A 22,464-nucleotide genomic window follows, 5' to 3' on the forward strand; every position below is an offset into this window, starting at 1 on the left:
TGGAATTCGTTAGCTCTAATTATGCATGGTCTGAAAGATGTATATCCTCAATCTTCAGACGGCCGGATTGGACATCAATTCGTGTCCTGATTGGCTCCCTATACGCTGGACAGGCTCTTCTTCAGTCTATCATACCTGGCCTTCCTTGACTTGATTTTATCCGTAGCTAGATAGTCAGATCCCATCCAGATCGTCTCCCCGTACGCAGGGCTGACTACGTTGCTACGGGTAGAATCAAGTCACAGAGAGCCAGAAATGGTAGGCCGAGACCTCTCGAGGTTGTAGTGCCACCGAAGAAGAAGAAGAGATAGTCAGTCCTGCTTACGGGGAGGTAGTCTGATGTGATATGATCCCCGGTCCTATTGTGTGAAGACAAGCATCGATATCACCTAGGCCAAAGGATCGCCTCGTTTGGATATCCAGCTACGAGTGGAAATAAGCCACAGAAACCAGAATAGGTAGCCCAAACCCCCTAGAAAATGCTAAATAAATTAACCAAAGATTAAAGTACTAAGTCATCAAATCTAGAGTAAAGAACAAATTGCTACAGTCTCATCAACTGCTCTACCAGGAATACTTCAACACTCAATTTTTATGACGCAGTCCTTTACGCGACTCTTAACATTCTCGTGATAAAAAGTAATATTTTAATGCCGATCTTACACACTTTCCTACAGCTCAAAAGATTGGCAACCAATCCCAAGCAAATATTATTAGTTCATTCAAACCAAACAGCCATAAAGATAACCACCCCGCGTCACTTGGGCCAATAGATTCCAGTTAAATGCAGAATGACTCGAGCAAAATAATAAATCGAGGACACGGTGTGTAATAAACAGTTTAGCTTTACATCATCAAGTACCAATTTCTAGGAAGTTGCAGTGTGAAAGCAGGAATTAGCAAACATCCCTCTAAGTGGTGTCATTAGTGTACAGATACCATCCGCCACGCCACACCACCACACCTTGTCAATGATAGTCCGTTTGCTTAAAAAACCGGTATCGAGAGGATCTACACGCGAATGTACTAGATGTCCAAATAAATCATGCTCGGTGGAGCGTCTCCGGACGGAGGATTGTCTTGAAGCGATAGAGGTAGGGCACCATTGATAAAGTGCAATAATAGCTCACGATGTCACACGTCCCCGGGGTGCGTCAGATTATACAATCTTTGAGGCGACGGCTTGTCGTTTTTTTTTTGCACCTTATGGGACGTGCCGGAATTATGTCAGTGCAGCAGAATTTCATCGCCGACACGTGCATTGATCGAAGGCGATGACCGTACTGCACCGTCACGGCATTCATTCATTGCGCATTCATGTTTCCGGGAACGGAGTGCTAGATAAGGGCTTCATTCACCAGAGTTCAATGGAACCGGGAGTATGAAGCTCGGGATGGTTGCACGTTCGAATGATTGAAGCTGGAGCTTTGGTCACCACAATTCTCTCTCGTCAAGTCTCTCGATTTTTTTATTGCCTCTCTTTAACTTTGTCGAGCGCTCCGTCATCGATTTTGCTGGCGTCAATAGGCCAAGCGATAACACAGGCAGGTGTTGCTTGTTCCGGCCTGTGTTTTGTTAACACCCAACCCCCACACCCTGCTATCAAAAATCACCCACCCAATCGACTTACGAATGTGCCACTTTTCACGCTTATAACAATGATCAGCTACAACTTGGCAAGACCCGTTTGTGTTTGTGTTGTGTGTACAAGTGTACCGGGCGATTAGATGATGCCAGAGCTACGACATGCAACTGTGCAAATAATGAGGTCGTTTGGTGCAAGTTGCATTTCGCCACCCCAATCCCCATTTTCCACCCAACCAACCTTGGTGAGCTTCCCCCCTAGATGATGTGAAACCAGCGTGCAGAGTGCGTCGTATCACATTTCGCCTGCCCATTCACAGAGCGACTAATTTGCTCGCCGTTAAATGATCCTAATAAATTATTGTCCTTTCCTTGCGTCGTCGGACCAATGCGTCCCAAGAAAGCGACCCATGAAACACAGAAGAGAGAGAGAGAGAGAAAGAGAGAGAGAGAGAGAGAGACCGGGCCAAAAAAAGCAGTGCAGAGTCGCACATTTAAAACGCCACGGACAAAACTAATGGCCAACCGTGCGCGCGTGTGTTGGTTGGTGGTGGTGTGTCACTCGATACGAATTATATTCAAATTAGCGAAATCATAAAAATTAATCAAATCAAGATAAAGCTGCCCGCACGCAGAAGGCCTCCAGCAACTGGCTTGCAGGCAAGCAGGCAATCCGCGGCGGTTAATCGTGGCCGGGCATTATCATCGTGACCGCGGGTTCCCAGGCACAGGGGATGCATTCCTGGTGGAAAGCGGGCATGGGAAGAGATAAAATCCAATACGATTTCGCTTCTCCTTCGCAGGTTATGACACTTTTGCACGCTACGCTTTTCGGATTGAAGCGATGATGGGTTGGTGGTTCTGGCTGGTGCGAGATCTAGCCTCGTTGACTAGCGAACATTACGCGTCGGTCGGCGGCGCGGCCACAATGGCAGCAGCCAATGATCAACAAATTTGCACATGATTATAGCATCAGCTTGCGCTATCCTTCCGACTCCACATGCAAATTGCTGGTGGAAGAGGAAGGAAGCAGTGCCGACTTCAAAACAAATCACTCCAAACGTCAATTCGTACTGTCGAAATTGGGCAACAGCGAAGAAATTCTGAGGATCGCCGAAGCACCACCGACTGCAGTCGACTGTTCGCATGAGAACCTGCCGATGAGCCATAAAAATTCACCTTCACTCCCCGTTTGCGATGGATAATATTTTACGGTCTTCTTTTGTTGTTGAATCGTTCCACTCTTGGTTGAAGCAGTCGAGAAACGGTTGGTGTGCAAGATTTGCAAAGGTAGATAATTTAGCACTTCAGCAGAGCCTCATGGCGTTAATCGAGTTGGGGTTGCGCTTTTCGCACTGCAAGCTGCGCTCTTCAACTTGACGGTGGTTTTGAGTCCTCAGATTTACCTGCGTGGAGTTTTATTAATCATGTCGGAGGAAGTTTTTCGAAAGTGGACCTCAATGTTTTGCTTCAACATTATGGAGAATAGAACGTTGCTCTATTTTTAGTAGAAATATTTAATCGACATACTTTTTGGATATGATTTCAATAATTCCAAAAAACATCCAACTTCTTCGTGAACCCTTCCAACACATTAGAACTGCTTCCAGTGACCTCCTGTAAATCTTGGTACAACCTCCTCCATAATGCGTTCCATGCGGCATTCAAAACGGCAAGGGCGTATCGTTCAAACTACTCCCAGGATGTCCTTAAGCCCCTGCTTCCCGGAACCCATTATCCTTCAGCTACATTAGCACTGACAATGATGCACAACAGCCCACAGCCAGCAGCAACAGAAGCAACGGCAACACATTACAGACCAACGTTTGCCAACACAGCCGGCTACCGTTGTGCCGGCGGATGGCATAATGGCTTTACAGCACCGGTTGCACCTCTCAAGGATGGTGGATCCTGCATGTGGTCGAGCAATCCCCGGAAACCCGGGACACACATTCACACGGGAGCGGACCATTCCGTTTATGGTCGTCGACGATGCCGGCGAGGTGCCCGGGCAAGGTCATTGTCATCGTTAAACGATGCCAGCGATTGTTTTGCTTTCTGCGTTCTCGTTCGCGTCACTAATCCAACACACCTAAGCCAGCGCAGAGAATGGAAGTATACAGTCCAGCGACTGTGGACCGCGAATGGCCACCGTGTGGCTGACCATGCTCGGAAGCTAATTCTACCCTGAAAGCTGCTTAAAATCTCACATCACGGCACCGAACAGCGTTTTGCCTGTTGGTTGGCTCAACCTGTCGCCTGCTTTCGTTATCGTTCCTTCGAGGCTTGTGTTCAACTCTTCACCGTGGTTGCTCAAGAACATCGAAAGGTCACCGGTTGTCCGATTGTTCGTTGCGGCTGCTCGTAACTTCTCACATTACGGTGTGCTGGTGGTGATGGTGAGTTGTAAAGCTTGGGCTGGGATATGGGATGGGTTCGGGAGCGTTACACGGTGACAAGTGCATCCGGCTGAACAGATGTTGCTGCTGCTGCGATGTGACACCGTGATACGGGGCAAGTGATTTGAGCGGAGCTTGTAGTAGCTTGCTACAAGTCGTTTAACAAGGGTGAGTAGCACAACACAGTGACGAAATGAATGCATCACATGGGTTAAATTTAGACCATAGACCTTTCCTTATCTAGATAACCAAGAAGCTAATGTCACTGAATGTTGTGTTGCAATAACAAGCCCAAATCTTCGTACGATATCTTAGCTTTACATTCACCTAAAAATGTTAGAAACAAAAGCTTCCAAAAAGGCACTACAGCCTTTAAGACTCTCGGCATGCCATTTCAGTGTCCTTTGACCAGATTGTTTCCCTAGCTGGATAGTCCAACCTGTAGAGAACAAATTTTGGACGCCGTGTGGAGATCAACATCGCTACCTCCTCTGTCAACGGATCATCTGAATGTCTACAGTCAAGATAATAAGAGTTGATCACTTTGACAATACTATCTGAACAATTCTAAGATGAGTTGTTTTCTATGAAATTGTATGTACTTCATTAAATGAGTTCTTGGGATGAGTTCATTCTAATCTTTCGGCAGAACCAATATCGATTCTCATCCGAAGAACTGACTATCCTGGGAGATCTGGTAGTAAACAAATCCAGAAATTACAGGCTAAGGCCTTCTGGGGAATCGTCTTATCCAGTGGCGGATCAACCTATAAGCGGAAGGATTGATCGCTCGGGGCCTCGCCGGTTAGGGGTCTTACTCACAAACGAGTCACAATTAGAGGACCCTCAACTGCCATTCCACTCAGGGCCTACAAAGGACTTGATCTAAGTAATAAAATATTGTGAACAACTATAACTTAGTTTAACAGTTTACACTGACAACTCAGTATCAAAAATGTTGAAAGAAAACTGTAAGTTAGACTAAAAAACAGAAGGTTAAACTAGCTTAAGAACTCCGGTAAAGTCAGAACTTATTATCCTGAGAGATGGGCTAAGCCTGGAGCTACTGCTCAATCACAAACGACTAGTCGTACAAACTGTCATCTAGTCTTATACGACTGAGCCGTAGTTCCAGCCTAAGCAAATGTAAAGAAAACTACAAAATAAAATTAACATTGAATTAACCACAAAGACTCTAGCCAATTAATTCACAAAGAACTACTTAACATTTACTAACAAAGCTGTGAGTTAAACAAAGAAGATGTAGTTTAAGTAAAAACCTCCATGGAAGAGATGTCTACCAAATCCATCACACTAACCCTAGACTCTTCGGAATGTTACAGCATTCCAAAGCAAACCACTCGCAACTGTTGGCATGTCTGGCGAAAGTACTCCAAGACATCCAGTCTCCCCAGCCTCCACCCACCCCTCTCCCCCCTTTCCCCCACTCCCAAACGTACGGAAACCCCCGATGGGACAAGATGAAATGATAAAACATAAAATGTTCAACCACGCTGTCGCATTAATCTTCGTCGCCAGTCCATCCGATGGGCTATTAATTTATTGTCGGCGATTTGCATATTGGCATGTTTGCCCATTGCACGCTACCGCACGCCGGCTGGTGGTGTCCACAGCTCGCCCCGGGGGTGATCCGCGCGGAGGACAACGGGCGTGGCGGACTGCAGTGTCACCAGAGCAGGGCCAACACATCCAACCGGAACGAAATACCGGAACGTCTTTCGTCTTCGACTATCCGCCTTACCGTTCACCGAGGGAGGATTGTTTGAGGATTCTTTTTACCTTCTCTCTTTTTTCTGTTATTTTTCCTGCTTTGTTTCGCCCTCCGCACAATGCTCTGTGTGTGTGTTATTTAAAATTTCCATAAATAAACAAGCGCCACTTAGCGAGTGTCAGAAGAAGTTTGCGTTTTGATAGTACACCATTACATGGTGGTAATTGTTGTTTTTAATGTTCCACCTCGCGTTCGTAACCGGTGCGCCAAACCATCGGAAGAACCGCCGAGATCGTGAAGATGCGTCCCGGGCTCTGCTGGTTTTTGTTTATTAATGAACGTCTACGAGTGGCTTCAGTGGAGTGGTTGTGTTTCGGTCCGGCAAGCACATCGAAACACGCCGGTAACATTGTTTCCAGCACGATATGGCCACAAGCTTTCCGGGACCTCCAGGTAGAACACACCTGTACAACAGCTGCCATCGCCGAGCGGTATGGCAACAAGTGGTTCTCGGTGTGTGTCGCAGGGCTCAGCTTCAACTATTCGCTGGCGCCTCTATTTGCCCGCGCACAAGTTGCCATACGGATTTTACGGTGAACTCCTCCAACACATGGGTTCCGGAATCCCACACAGGACGCGCGTCCTTACACGCATGACCCGCCCAACTTCACCCGAGCAAGAGCGAGAGAAACAAACGTCAACGGCGAACGGAGATGAAATATGTAAGCAGCTATCTAATTTATTACACTATTAAATTAATTGGAATTATATCAACTGTTTCTGATCGCGCAAGTGCCTACCACTTTTTTATTTCCCCCTTTGTTCCCTGGTGGCTCGCTGACGATCCTCACCCGGTCGCACCGCTTCACACGTCGGCATTTGTGGGCACTGGTGGGCATTTTATCGTATCGTATCGCGTTCAAACGGAACCGAACGCTCCGTAGAGGGCCTTTAAAATCGTTGGACAATCTTTCAAATTGCCCCCATAGGTTTGGAACGCCCCGCTTGATACGTACGCACCCGGGACGGGAATGCTGCAGTGATTCCCGTGGCTGGGCAAGAACGGAGGAAGGATCGCGAGAGAGAGAGAGAGAGAGAGGACGAGATGTTCCAAAACCAGTCAAACGTATAAACACACAAACACGATTTGTTAATCAATCTTATCTTAATGTGTTCGCTATATAGCGTTTTTTCCACTTCTCGCCGGAGTCTTCTGGGTGTGCGTGTGTGTGTTTGGTGGCTGGAACTGCATCGGTGGCGAGCTTTGCAGCCAGCGATCCGGACGTTGCTAAAGGTCGTCCAACAGTGTTCAGCTATAGCTGAGAAGCTGATGAAGCGAAGTTTTTTATATGAATTCTTCCGATTTACTTCTTCCCTACTCGACACTTTTTGCGCATTCCTTTTGCTGGTGGCTAATGTCTCAAACGGCTCCTGTAGGATTACGGACTTCGAAGCCTGCTCCGTGTGATGTAACATTCACGTGAAGAAAGGCGATACAATAATCTCACTATTGCCGATATCACCTCGATAAACAAGTTTAAAGGTTGGAGAAATCATGTTCTCTACTTCATTCCCTGATGTCCGGTAGGCAGGTTGGTGAGTACTTTCCGAGAATCTGGGACTCTTCTTCAGTGAAGGGGTTAGAGCTAGAGAGACCGAGCAAGAGAAATCGATTTTTCCCCGCCTGCACTTATGCTTTTACCCATCACTCATCCACGTCTTCCATCTCGGCCCTGTCCCGGGCCGTACGATGGTGATTTATTATTAATTCCCGTGGCCTTGTTTGACTTGATCTTCTCGGCTGTCCGACAGGCGTCATAGCCAACCTCCCGTGTGTTTACTCTAAACTTCCTTCAAGCACGTTTCAAGCACGATCTTGAAGCATTCCCGATTCCAAAACCCCGCGATCAGGTCCGATTCGGGCTCGATTCGGCTCAGAGGACAGGTAATCCGTGGCCCATGGCGGTGGTATTTTTAATTTTCGGTAGTCAGCCAACTGTCAGATTCGAACAAAAGCGCAACACAGAAGAGTAACATCGTGCTGCAAGCGACCCGGCGTGCCTTGGCGTGTTTTGCTTCACCTTTTGCGCGCTTAATGCCTACGCAAAAATGTGATTCGCTACGAAGCGGTCCGTGGTCCGATCGTGGGCCGTAAAGCGCGCGCGCGAGCGCTCGTTTGCCAAAAGCGTTGTGCTGCCCAGCCTAACGTACACCGTCCGTTTTCGACCGTGGCCAGTTAAGCAGTGGGGAAACGGGGGTTGGGGGTGCTTGGTCTGGATTTATTTTTTACGATGGTGGTCGCTTTACACAAATTAGTCATCATCACATATTACGACAAATATTTATTGCCTTACCCCCCCTGCCTGGGTTGGAGCTGGAAGGATGAGCCGAGGGTTCGTCGCCTGCTCGGTACGCTTAGGAGCGGTCGGGAAATGACGTGATAATTTCCTATCCCAGCCTTCCCAGCCTGTCCTTTAGCCGCGTGTGGAGAGCACATGAGGCACACATGAGTGGATCAGCTTCGACGCCTTGGCGGAATTTTATGATCGACTGCACGTTTAAGAGTGCGCAACCGTGGACATCGATGCGCATGTCTGCCATTTCCAGTGGGACATTCCGGCCACACCAGTGGGTTGGTGGTGGTGGTGGTGGTTATTCTGGCGGCCACATCGACTGCCACCGTTTACAGAAAACACAAAACGCCACGGTTCGATGTCAATGAGTGTGTCCTCTCGACGGTCATGAGTGTGGTGAGCAATCTATGCTGTTTACCTAAACTTGGACCACACTGCGTCATGCGTTGCAATTACCAATAATAAGTATTGATTCTAAGATTTTTTTTCATTATTTTCTTTTATCTAAAAAAAATTAAGAATTAAATAAAATTGCTACTAAACCATATTTAAGTAGATTACATGTGTTTTACTAGCGTATTAAAGACTTTAATTTAAACATGATTGATCCGTTTATAGTGTCTCTTTTATGGTTTGAAAAATGTAAAGCAAAATTAAAACCTCTAAAAGCTTCAATCCCCCGTTTTTCTCATTAATGCTCAGCTTAAGTCTAATTCCAATTACCGTTGTTTATCCAGTGTGGCATAAAAATAGAAAATAAATTATTTGATTTCCTTCCCCATTCACAGCATCCATCCAACAACTACTCTGCGTCTGTGTGAATTCGTCTCGCTACGACGCTTTGTTTACTTCCCTTCCGTACCTTGGTACCTTTGGCCACGGTACAAAAAAAAACCTCCTAGCCACAGCCGCTAAACCAAACCAACAACGGTGGCGTGAAGACAAATGCGCCATAACGCATGTCCGATCGCGACTAGCGAAACCAGCCCGTGAACGGTAAAAAAAAGGGAGACCGCGCCGGCAAACGCTAACCGGCCAGAAGGCCGCACGGTCAATATTTGTCCGGTAATCGATGCGCATGGTCGCCAGCAGAGGGTCGCTCGCGGCCGTAACGATCTTGGAGCGTAAGAGCGACCACGGTTAGACATACAAACCGTAGCGTTGATGCGAGGGGAAGAAAAGAAGGTGAAAAAAAGGGCGAGCGATTCTGCGTTTGTAGAATAGAAATTAGGAGCAATTTTTGAAGAAATATTAGATTTTATAGTAAGACTTCAAGGACTTTCCTTAACATGGGATGTCTGAAAATCCTATTTAGTTTCAGACTAAATATCTGAAATCAAATCTCTGCGGACAACCTGGGACAACAAGGAGCTTCCAGAAAGCTAGTTATCTTCGTCCAAGTACCACTACCAGGATCGTTTAGCACCTCCGATGACCCGAAAGCTTGTTGTCTTGTTGAACCGAAAAAAAGAACAGCGCTCCTTAAAGACCGGCAATCATCCAACCGGTTCTACCCGAATCCGCCAAACATCCCCACCGAACAGCTCCTGGCTAGTTAGGACAAGGATCGGCACTTGAACAACACTGGCTACTACATTTGTTTGCTCCGCTGGCGTAGGGACCGCTGCCGCCTCCCAAGCTTTGATGCGTCCTAATGAGTTGTTTGCGGTATCCTCCAAGTGTGAACCAACGGTGGCATTCTTTGCATCGGAAGAGCTGGCCGGCTCAAGCCGTTCCTTTAAACCGTGCCGCTGTATGTGGAAAGCTAACCGCATCTTTGAACGGTACGCTTGGTCCTCGGGAGGATCGCGTAAGATCACGTTAACTTCTCCGGTGGTAATCCTACTTTTGGTTTCAACATTCAACCCCCGGGTCGGGTTCACCTTTGTGTACCACGGCGGGGACGCTCGGGAACAAATTGATACGAATCTTGCTTGTTTTGGTTCCTGCCTGCCTGTTGGAAACAACATTGATACAACCCCGCCACTCGGTACGGTTCCTTTCATGTTTCCAACATGTGACCATCGTTCCATGCCGATTGCTTCACGTTACTTTCCATTTCTTGGTGTGCTGCATGCTGTGCACACCACGCAGAGGGCTCGATGAATGAAGGAAGGAACGCTTCCAGCTGCCAGCCCCTAATCTTGTGGCTTACGGCGTGCCATCCGAACTGTCATTGGCTTCAAAATTGGTTTAAATTGTACTTAAAGAACTAGAGGGTGATTGAAAATAGCAAAATGGCGTTTCAAGCTACAATGCTCTCTGTCTCTCACTCCAAGGCTAGACATTCATTCACAAGGCAGCAACGCCATCCTTACCGCCATAAGTAATCCAATCAAACGAGCAACAATTCTGCCACTCTTTGTTCTGATCGGTGCAAAGTCAACAAACGAATGCCATCACCCCTTGGGTGGATAAACGCCCAGGTTGCATGCCGCAAAACATCAATCAGGATCCGAAGGGTCTACGATCGGGTGGGATGCGAGAGCTAGGATCATGGGACCAGGTATGCAGCATTCATCGGGACAACATGCAAACAAACGGGCTGGCCCTTGCACACCCACCGCACACGCACACGAGGTCAACTAGAAGCAAAAAAAAAGGACAATAAAATCACTCACACGCACGCAGGCAATAACAACGGCAATAAAAATCAATCGAAGCAAATCTTGCGCCCGAACTGGCCTGAAGTGCAAAGTAGCGGCAAGCGTTTAGTGCCAGCTGATGAATGAAGCTCGACCGCGGTCGCAGTCCAGTGTCTGCGATCGATCGATGTGGAGGAGGCAAAGAGGACAAAACACACACACCGAGTCGTGGATGGCAGCTTGAGGCACCGGAGCTTGCCATGGCAAGTGATACTCGACCCAAGTAGGGACATTAAAAAGTAAACCAAGATAAACAAACACGACTCCTCGACGGCTCCTATAGGGGCCACTATAGGCTGGCGGCGGCGTTATAAAACTATGTGTGAGGTATTTTTGTGCCTTTTTTATTCTCGGTCCTACCATACCGGAGAGCTCGGTGTGCCTGTTTGTGTAGTTCGGGTTTTTGTTTCGTTAAGTCTTTTCGGTTTCCCAGCCCAAGAAGAAGAGCGCACCTTCCGGCAAGTGGCCATATCGAGACAGCCTCCGGGGGAAACGATCGTTCCGTTTTATGGGGTTAGAAAAGTTTTGAAAATAAAGCAGCGCATTAAACAGAGAGGGAAAAAAATGAAAAACGTTCCCCGTTTTCAGTGGACAACCGGTGGTTAATGATGGTAATGGTGATCGGATAGGCTACCTATCCGCGCTTATCCCCGTGTGGGTGTGTGTGCGTGCCTGTATGTTTACGGGGCGGCAAAACTGTCACTTGGTCAGTTGGCGTTGGCATAAGGGTGCGTTTCTTTGTTGTCCACTCGACACCCGATGACAACATCTTATCTTCCGCTGGGTGCGATTGCGCCCTGAAGCCTTCTATTGACACTCGGAGTCCCCCTCGATGCTGAAGGGTTTATGGAGCGGTGCGTTGAGCTTTTTCGTGTGAGTGTGTTACTGTTTTTTTTCCTTTTACCATTCTCCCCGAGAAAGGGACCGGGAGGAGTCATGATTCCGGATCACCTTTTAATTGTTCCCATTACTCCAATGGTGGACGAGTGGGCAATAGTGGGCGTCTGTCGCCCTCTCGAAACTGACGGATCGAGGTTACTCGACCCTGTCTACTCGAGGGCAGATCGATTGCGGTGCGATCATCAACGGCGCTGATGTGACAGGTTGTAAACAAATACTTACAGCCAATTGGAAACTAAACTAGGGCCGTATGTTGATAATTCATGTGATTGATTGTTGAAACCGTGTCGTAAACAAAATGTGTTTAAGCCTAATCAATCTTGCTCTGAGCACAGTTAATACACAGATTAGGTACGTACGTGAGCTCAAGTACAGATGGGTTAAGGCTTGTTTTATTGTAGGGTATTCCCCTGGGCACTGGATTTTGCAGGTAAAAGTATAACCTATTCTGAACTCAGCTTATTATATTCATTAGCGATGTATCTACAATAATGCTATATCGTGTCTTGCGGATTTCTTTTATATCCTCACGTTGGAATATTCTTAGCATTTTAGTATAATACTAATATTTAACTCAAAAAGAAATTTGAAGAGCTTTTCAGTCTAGGACTGCTGCAGAAGTCCTCAGAATCCAACGTGTTCATCAGCTAATTCAATATCCCAACTTTCTGGAGGACGAATCAACGTCATAAGTACATAAGAATTTGAACTTATTTCCTTCTATTTGACCTTCCAAAAAACCTTAACAAACTGGCTCGTCTGTAGTGATAGGAAAAGGAATCCCAGTGGGGATCCGAATCTTTGAATCCCAATCCTAACAGGAATCCAAATCCCTCCAATTTAATCAATTTAAACTATAGTAAAAACCGCCTTTTTAAAATGATATTGCAAGTATTTATCGCATCGCTAGTTTGCAAATTTGACTAACGGATTCAAGGCAAGGAATAAAAATAAACCTTTGCAATAGATCTTGATAAAAACGATCGGAATCGTTTCCTAATCGATCACTGCACATACAGGTATAAAAAAAAACGTAGAAAACCCAGCATATCATATACAAGCGGTCATTAATTTTGTCTTGTTTTCGCTGACGCTTTTAACCCATAAATTATCTAGCCCGGCCCAAATCTGGTGGCCCTCATGTTTGACAACAACACAACAACTCCCAGCGATCGGGAGGCAATTGTACCGCTTTTCCGGCATGACAACAGAACTCATCTGCGGCGTGCGGATGGTTTTGTGATGGATTCCGGGAAGAAGGAAACTACCAATTGGCAAACGATATTGGTCTGCGGTATTGTTACTTTACTGCTGTGGTTAACCGTGTGCTTGACTTCTCCGGCAGGGTGTATGCGTGCGTGAAAGTTCGGAAAAAGCCGGGACAGAGTCGTATCAATGACTTCCTAATTCCTGGTAAATGCTGCCCATATCCCGCAAGCCCTACGCAGGATTTCTCCCTCCCGGGAGTAGGAAACTTCATTCATTCGCACCAGGAATGGAAGACTTCCCGTAGACTTCGGTAGGTACCGTGTTTTGCTACCGAACCTGGCGACCAAATCGGCGACCACAGAAAAAGGCACAAGAAAAGGTACACAAAGGGACGCAAAAAGTTGGTGAATGCCGATGTGCAGCGAATCGTACTGCCTTGCCAGCTCTAATTTTGATCGTATTGTTATCTCGTCACCCTATCGAATTGACGTTTGTGCTTCTTCGGCAATTGCTGGCAACTTCGTCACAAGGACGGCTAATCTCGGCCCAGGTGCTCGAACTGTACATCCCTCCACGAAAAGCCCACCGGACGACACCTGGAACGAGGGAGCCGTGCTGCCTGCAAGCTGCCATCAATATAGCGACCGACAGTCACCAATTCTCAGCATTTTTTTCCCCCGGGGCGTACAGAAAGGAGGACCGGATCGGGGCAGCAATGTGCCATAAATATTTGTAAACACCGGTGCCGCCTTGTCATCGTCCTTGTCGCCCTCGACAGCTCGCGCGCCCTGTGGTTCTGATGCCGTCTTCTTCTCGTTATCGACGCCTGTATCGAGAGCGCGGCCAGGCCGACCAGCGCCCAGGAATTTGTTATGCTAACGCACATTCACACATTCTCCAGTCGGCCAGACCATTGGGCGGAAAGGTTTATCGATGAGATGCTTTCTTCTCAGCAGCAGCAGCAGCAGCAGCACGGCCTTTCTCCATCACATAGAGCTAACGTATCTTGGACCAGAACTTTGCGGCGTCCGATGCGCAACGCTTTTGTTATTAAATATTTGGATAATTTAAATAAAATAATCATAAAAGCCGTGAGCTTTATTGGCAATCGTTTAGCGGGTGAATGGACACCGTCCAACAGAGCCGTGGTGCGCTTGAGATGTTGGGCTTGCTTGCTGGCCGTTGTCCGGCTTCACGATCCGGGGGTCGACATGAACCGTACGGTACACCATTCCGGTGCGTTGTCTAGGTTTCCCTTTTTTCTCGCTGTCGTAAAATGGAACGAGGTGTGTAAAGCCAACGGCACTATGGGCAAAACAAATAATCAGGACAAACTTTAAAAAATTAGAGCATTAGACAAGAGATAGAAGACAATAGATGTGAAAAGAAATTTTAGAAACTGAAAATATTAAGTCAAGTAAAAATAAAGAAAATATTTTATTTATAAATAAAAAAATATTTAAAAATTTTAAAATAAAAGATGATTTTATTTATAAAATAGAACATGATATTGTATATTTTTTAGTATAAGTATATTTTAAAACAAAAACTATGTCCAATAGACCATCAGAAAGTAAAAAAATCAAGATCAAGTGGTAGACCTCACAAATAAAAGCTCAGGGCAACATGAAGCAAACTTATAAAATAACTCTTTCTTAATGGCCCACATGGATAGAACGTTAAATAAAGGTTAATATATAACTAGTCTGGATTATAAAACTTATATTATACCCATATTACAATGCAAAAAACTAACAAAAATCTAAAATAGATCAGATATAAAATTTAAGCTGATGGTTATTTATTATGCATAGAATATTCATCCCATCCTACTTCATTGGAGGCGATCTGGTTTTAGTTATTTATGTACAAAATTAATAGAAATTCAATAAATTTGGCAAAACAAAACACCAACAACAATTGTAGCCTATCCATCGGTGACCGTTTCTCCCGCTGTGCTGGTGAGGTAACACGATCACGACGATGCCGTAAGCGATCGACATTTGCCTAAATATCGTTCTAATCGACCATCCGCCGGCGTCCGTATAGTCTACAAGCTCGATCATAAAAGCCACGGGTATCTGGCACCACTCATCCCTGTTTCTCTATCCACTTTAGGCCTCTCACCCGCAAATAAAAAAGTGGAAGGATCGGTTAGATCGATCGACAGTTCACGCGAACGAGAAACTAGCCGATCCTCGAGGACTAGCCCAACCGGGCGAAGGTGAAGATAGCGTATGATAATATGTTTTCAAGGCATCACTGCGTGGCTCCGTGGGTTGGTGTGCTCTCTCGCCCAGCGTTCCGTACGATTATGAATGGTGGCTGCGTTAACAACCCATCACACGTTTGACTAGCTAGACTAGGCGAGGAGAAAACGAACGAAAAACGGCAATGTCTGAAAGAATGTTTTGGTTTGCCTTTCGGATTTTTTGTTCGTTAGAGCGTGTTAGAAAAATGGCCCAATAAAGAACGTCTTCTGGCAATCAAAAGCCCAAGAAAAAAAAACAAACGAAATCGCTGCAGGACGTGAGGTGATGAGGCTTTTAAATTGATTTTAATTGTGTACCGTTTTAGGCTTGTTAGAAGAAAACGATTCTTGTTAACACATTAGTCCGTGTGGTGTGTTTTGGCGTCGGTGCTGGAGCCAGACAGGAAGCCAGAGTTGCATACTTTTCTCTCGCTTGCCGACCTATTTTTGAGGAGTTTAGCTCGCTTTAAACTCACCGAAGCACGCGCGCCTACAACTCGATCCCTTTTGAGTTGTTTGTGGTTGCTAGTGTTTATTGGACAATATCCTGCCGGTATCCACCACACTTCAACCATCCATCCATCCGGTCCAACGATGCGGGAAAATAGAACATGCCCACCGCAATAAAACTATAAACCCTTGGGAAAACCGCACAGGAAACAATGAAGCCTTATCGATCGGCTGCTTAGCGTTTCGGGCCTGGTGATGGAGAGAAGGAAAAAAAAACTCCTCGGAGGCGGAAGACCTTTTTGACGGGAATGACAATATTTACCCCCAATTAGCCGTTTGCCGACACCGAAGCATACGCTGTGGGGTTGCTGGAGTAGGATCTATGGTTTTTTTTTTGCAAGACGTGACCTGTACACGATTCTCCCGCAAGACAAAGCCGCACACCGAGCACTCATTAAACCGACGCGTACCTGGTGCTCGTCGGGCTTTTGGTGGTAGATTGGGTCTTTCTAATGTTTGTTTCCTGCTGGTTTGTCTTGTTTTGTGGTGCGGATCCCTTTAAACCCCTAGCATGCAGCCAGATCGGTCGGGTGGGTGAACAAAAAAGAAACGGGATCATAAAAGGACAACCACAACGATATATGCAAAAAAAAAAACGATACCAGGACCCCGGAAAATGGAACAACACAGACACACGGACGAACATCAACAAATCACGACCAAGAACAAAGAGGGCCAAACGATCGTCGAAAAATCAAACGCTGACACCGACAGGCAGCCAACCTGTCCCGCGTTCGGTTCGAACCCTCGGCAGGACAACACCGAGACTCGCACACAGTGAACGACACAGCCGATGGGAAATGGGAAACCTGACAGGACCACCGGGAAGGCCAGCCCGGCCAACGACGATCAACGACGATTTGCGTGTGCGCGCCCTCTGCCTTTTGACAGCACTGAGCACCGCCCTTGGGCCAGGAAACGCAACGGCAGTGGCGTCTATTTTGACACATTTCTTTCTCCGCCGGTCCTCCGGTGATGTGGCCGGTGAGTGATACGGAAATGGTGAATCAATGTTTTGACACATGGGCTATTCAGAGGGGGTAAAGTGGCACGTTTTTTGGGTTTTTGGGATGGCCACCAGGGCCTATGGGCAGAAAGTGGTACGCAATCCTGGTGGCTTTTGTTCTGAATCTCTCGCTCTCTCTCCCTCTCTCTCTCTCTCTCTCTCTTTTCTAAGGTGATTACGTCCTTTGTTTTGGGATGATTTGCCGTGGGAATGTGATTGCTCAGTAGAGGGAAAGTCTCGTGAGGAATTTATAACATTAATACATCCTGAGAAAACTACCGGACAATCTGAAACCTATGAACTGAAAAGGCATTATTTCTTGTTAGAATTTCCTGGAAGAATTGTTTAGAATTTGCAAAAAATGATTTGCCACTTCATACACGCGTTTTCCACCTCCAAGTCTTCCTACAAAACGGGCGCCATAATTAAAATGGAATGCTCATCACCTCCAACAGACACTAGCCTTCAACAAAGCAAGGAACCAAATCCCCGCGAACAAACCCTGACGGACGAAAGAGCGCCAACTTGGGTGCCTAAAAATCAATTACCTTATTAAAAACTCGAAAAGAGGGGCTACGGGAAAACCAGTCTCGTTCGACGGTTTCGGGTGCCGCCCCAACCCCCCTCACCCCCTCCGTGTGCCGACCGGTACTGATGGAATGAGGCGCGGAAATAAAACATGCGAACAGACACTCACTCGCGCGCCCCGAAGTCAAAAGGATCTGCGCGGGAAAGAGAAAGCGACCCGAAAAGGGCCGAGGCAGCATAGCGTCAGGTTAATAATCAGTTAAGCGACGACGGTTCGGGGTGTTAGATTGTAGACAGGGAAACGAGGACGTCGGATGGGCACGAGTAAGAGAGAGCGAGAAAAAACAGAGAAAAAAGGGGAATAAAAATGACTCTAGACAGCCGTATCGATGCTTATTTAAAAGTTCATAAATAAAACACCGTAAAGAGTCGAGCACCCATAGAGTGCGCTAGCCGGCACAACTATGTCTGGTGCTCGGCGGTTTTGGGGCTGGGACTGGTACGCGATACCAGCGCCAGCAGATGATCCCGAACGAGGTTACCGGCAACAAATGAGATCGACATTCGCGACAACGGAAGGCACTGTGCATCATCATCATCCTTCCCGAATTCGCAAGGTCTCTCTCGTGGTGGTGGTGGTGCAACTTCGAGCTCAGTGGTCGAAAATTCACCAGAAACGAATCTCTCGTCGGACGATCTCTCGAGCTGGCAGAAGGGCTCACATTCCCGGGGGTGGCCTCCATCACCGTAGCAAAAGGGTTGTGGTGGCTCAGAAGCCATTGCAGCATACCCGTGCTACAGTATCGGCCGATCGTAACGTATCCGATGGCTCCACTTGCCATCCGTTGCTGAAAGCGCCTCGGCTGGCGGGCAGCAGTAGGTGATACGAAAAGTCACGCGTGCAGACAAAACCGATATAAATTTGCCAATACTTTTCCATGAAATGTGGGTCCAGGACTGCAATTGCATCCCATCTCTGCCCTGTTCTTTTTGACTTGGTCCAGCCAAAAAGCTAGCTGTACTTCTCCAGTGATCTTTGATTACCGGCAGGATATCTGCACCACAAGATATAGCTTAGCTAGCTCTTGGTTAGTTCCGCTCAGGACTCATGCCCGTAGAGGACCTTCGGACGCATCAGTGTGCAAATCATTGTGCATTTCGTGTGTTGCTGGAGTCATTTGCACCTCAGGAGTTTGTTAAATCCACAGTAGGAATGATGTTCCTAAGAACCCTGAATGTTTTTGCCCGTCGCCCTTATAACTTAAGCCCAGTGAAAAAACTATTATTAACTTACTGTCTTTGGTCTTGAGTAGTCTTTAGTCTGCTCTATTATAGCAAGAGTATTGTATATTATGAGATACTACATGCCTCAATCTTTTAACATACCGTCTTGGGTTTTGAGTAGTCCTGGGTCTTGTGTAGTATGAGTCTTGAATATAATATAGATAAGTTTGACCGCAAGTACAGAGCTTAGTAAAGCTTTTAAAGTACTGTCTTCGTTCTTCAGTTGCTAATCTCCAAATTTTCGGCATGTGAGTCTTCAAATATTCGGCAAACTTTGCATCTATATCTTACTTTTAGCATCGAGTCAATGCTCAATATAAACTAGGCCTCATATTTTCCAATGATAATTGTCCTAAAAAATTTTTTTTCTCAATCCAGATGTAGCTTGAATTGTACCATTGATCTAAATCTGGTTGGCTGATCGTTAGCGTTAAAACCATTCACGCGAATCTCTACGACAGTTTAATTTCTTATCAAACCATCTTCCAACTTGCACATCACAGCCAGTCGGCTGAATATTTTCACACTGCCCCAAATCATCACAGCTGCACTGGCTGACAGCTGCGCTCACGGCGGTACCTTCAACCGCGTTGTTCCATTTATCTCCTGGCCTTCTTTGGCCAAGTGTCAAACTGAAGATAATAGGCGCACCAATTAGCATCATTTAGATAGGCTTTTGTAACTGAAACAAGGCTCCCACCGAAGCGATGCTAATGAAGAGTAGCCACGCCGGGCAGCTCAGTGACACGCAAGCAGCCAAGCACCAGACCTTTCCGATCCACCCACACGCTGGCGGACCATTTAGCATGGGTCGGCTTCCTTCCTGCCGGGTCGGAATTACAGCCCCAAAAGCACAACCGGTGGATGGATCTTCAGCCCATCTCTCGATCGTGCGTGTGTGTGTGTGTGGCTACACACGGGGGTAAGGCTGTCCGATCGATTTTGTTCGTTACTGTTGTTTTGTTGCGCTCGTTGTGTTGTGCTTATGTTTTATTTTCATTTTACTATCTTCGGTGTGCCTTTTTCTTTTTCTCTCTTGTTTGCTGCGGGTGTTTGTGTTTTGTAGCTTTTCTTGCTTTCTTGCGCACTTTTTTCTTTTTTTCCCTCCTTTCTCTCTTTCTCTCTTTCCGTCTTTTTGCTGTTGTTGTTCGGGGTTTATTTTTCCTTTCTTTCCGTGTGTTGTGTGCCGTGTTTTGCTGCGCTTTTTTTCTCTCTCCCTCTCTCTCTCTCCTCTTGTTGAGCTGCCCTCTGCCCTGTGTTTGTTACTGTTACCGCAGGTATTGCCTTGCCCTAGAGTGTCGTTTTTCCTTCGCGCTTTATCTTGTTCACCTTTACTTTTCCCGCTCCCGCTACTACTACTACAACACACACGGTGTGCATGTTGCCGTTTGTCCTTTCCTTCTTGTTCTTCGTCCGATGTTCTTCGTCTTCTGGCCGCCAGCCCAAGCCTCTCTGCACGGGTTCCCGCTGTTTCATGTTTTTTCCCATTCTTCAACGCTTCACACACAACACTAATATTCAATTTAAAATATTTTGAAAGGTCCAGCCCGACGGTGAGCGGCTCGGGGCAGAGAGGCAAGGGAGCCAACTGCCGACATTCCAGGCCCAGCGCACCACGCATCATCACCACCGCCACCACCTTGCCGTCTGCCCTTGTCTGCACAGGTTGACCCATCGTGGTTAGGGGGCGGACAGATGGAAAAAGGTCGGCAGTCCGAGGAGACGGCCGGAAGACGGTGAGCCACGGGTAGGAAGGGACGAGCGCTGGAAGTGGAGGGAGGGCGTGAGAAGTGGGCAGCAAATGATCTCAACAGGGGATGAACGAACGAAAGCAACGCATGAAAGCAAGCATACGACGGAAAGCGAACGGGCGAAAAAACGGGGAAGTGATCAAAAAAAGCGTACCGACGACGGTGATCGCGACTGACAGGACCACACACATACAGGCACGCGCGAAACCGGCTTCTCTTCACACCGAAGTGGCCGTAGGCAGCCGCGAGCCGTGGCCAGCGAGGATGCTGTGCGAGGGCTCTTTTGGGGGGAGGGGGGTGGGTCGCCCGGGGGATGAACGATGCACATACACGCACAGTGGGATGGAGGGGAGGGGGGGGGTGGAAAGGGGTTGGGGTTGGTGGTGGAGAGGAGCCCGTTTAGGAGGTGATGACGATCGGACGGGCCCAGTTAACGATCATGGGAAATGTGCAATGATTATGGGATTTCGACCGTTTTTTTTGTTGTTGTTCGTTGCTTCGTCCTTAACTTCGCTCCCTCGTCTTCCACCCCCCTTTTTTGCCACCCCTTTATCCCCCCCCCCCCTCCCCCTACACACTGGCGGAACGGCTCGTTGTCACTAGCGAGTGGTTTTTGTTTCTCTTCTTTTGTATCCAAGTAGCTCCCCATATCTCGAGTCTTGTGGTGTTATGACCAACAAACTGTACCTCTGGCCGGTTGTCTCCCCCCCCCCCCCCATGCCTGCTACCCTTCCACCGACCGACCGATTCGATGGAAAACGATCTGTTCACATGCAGGAGCAGCAGCAGCAGCAGGAGCCAAAGCAGATCGAGCAACCGAAAAACCCGGTACGTCCATCATTGCCTTCTGCGGGTTGGTTTGGGGATGGAGTCTGGGGGTGGTGGGGCCTTGGTAGTTGGCCAGACCAGTGTTTGTGGCTGATCTTTACTTAAGCATGGACACACACACAACGGTACCGCGCCAGGCAGTGTGTGAAGTTTGCAGCCAATGGATCATGCTCCATAGACGGGGATCGAATCACTCGAAAGTTTGCTCCCGATTTTCAGGAACACACGAGAACGTCCGAACGAGCGCAAATCGGAGCGAGACAAATGTGAGGGTGAAATTTTTGAAGGAAAGGTAGCTACTTTCTGGGTTTGTTGGGGAGGGTTGGGTCGGTTTTTCCTTGGTTTGTTCGCACAACAAGCGTTCGATTTCAGCCGGTTCTCGCTTTCCTAACGGCGGATCGATTTGGCAAAGGTGAGTGCCACAGTGCCATTTAAAATTGACTGTAGCCAACGTGTTCGATCCGGTTTACTCTGCTGCTACTCCCGTCTGCTGGGTGCGTGTGCGAAAGTTTAGCTGATGAATGGGACAATGGTGGCGTTGAGTTATGACATTTTTTGGTAGTTGTAATAGGCGACCAGGTTTTCCAGTAGAGTAGCTTTGAGTTTGCGCAAATAGCAGGATCAATTGGAAGGAAACGTCACAAGACGTTTAGAAGGGAAAAAGGTGGGGAGAGTGTGAATAGATCAGTTTTCAAATACCGATCAATTAAACCGTTGTTGACCTCATTTTCTGCTTTATGTTTGTGGTATGCTAGAAAGCGTTGCCACTGTCGATTTTATGGTGGAATAGGAATGAGTTAAGGAATTCTGTTTGAACACCTTTTGTGAAAATATGATGCTCATGGAAATGTGCATGTTATATTGCATGCGCATGAAAAATGTTATGTTAATCCTATAGCCATCTTCGAAAAAAAAATATATAAAATATTTAATAAAATATTTTCAGTGCTTTTAATAAAATATTTTCAGTGTTTGTTATTGTTGCAGTACAAGACCAAGGGTTAAGTCAAAGGCGTCAAAGCCGAAAAAAGCCTGTAACTGCACACGTTGACCGGTAAGCCGATATTTTGCTTACGACTATTTTTACAAAGCACCTACTTTTAAATTTGTGTAGCTTTGTCCAAGAAAAATAAATGACTATTTTATTCCGTAAGGTTTTACTCTTAAGTAAAAAATACGCTTTAACGTTGTTTTGCCGTTTTTCCTTGTTCTTGACATCGTTTTTTTTGTGTTTAATATTTTATTACTACATTTTATCAGTCATAGCTCAAATTGCATTCTGATTATCTAGCTATGGGTAAAATCAAAACAAAGAACACCAGGAATGGCAGACCGACACCACTCGAGGTTGTAGTGCCAAAGAAGAAGAGTCCAAGTCCGTCCAATGTTTCTTGGTTGCGGTTCCGAATGCATATTCAGACCGTTAAAGCTGTGGAAGTTCAAAGTTAGTCAGCATGTTAGTCAGCAGACACGGCCCTCATCG

Source organism: Anopheles stephensi, chromosome 2 (genome assembly GCF_013141755.1).
Source record: "Anopheles stephensi strain Indian chromosome 2, UCI_ANSTEP_V1.0, whole genome shotgun sequence".
In the NCBI taxonomy this organism is placed as follows: domain Eukaryota; kingdom Metazoa; phylum Arthropoda; class Insecta; order Diptera; family Culicidae; genus Anopheles; species Anopheles stephensi.